Source organism: Pteropus alecto, unplaced genomic scaffold (assembly GCF_000325575.1).
Source record: "Pteropus alecto unplaced genomic scaffold, ASM32557v1 scaffold44, whole genome shotgun sequence".
Lineage (NCBI taxonomy): Eukaryota > Metazoa > Chordata > Mammalia > Chiroptera > Pteropodidae > Pteropus > Pteropus alecto.
Genome location: NW_006436812.1, coordinates 6,053,057 through 6,053,313, shown reverse-complemented (window position 1 = coordinate 6,053,313; position 257 = coordinate 6,053,057).

Sequence of the window (257 nt, the reverse complement as noted above, 5' to 3'; positions counted from 1 at the left end):
TGGGAGCAAGCGGGTGAACCACTGCAAACACCGCCAGATGGTTCTGTGCAAAGACACAAACAAGATGAGCAGAAGCACCTGCACAGACAACAACAGCATGACCTTAATGCAGAGTGTTGGCCAACTTCTAGTCCCAAAGCAAAAAAATAGACTTTTTCCCTAAACGTCTACTTGCTTACAATAACAGCGACAGGCAGAATTGCAAGCTGCCGATCACTCAGGGATGGGAACAAATGCATCTAGAAAGTGTGTCATCT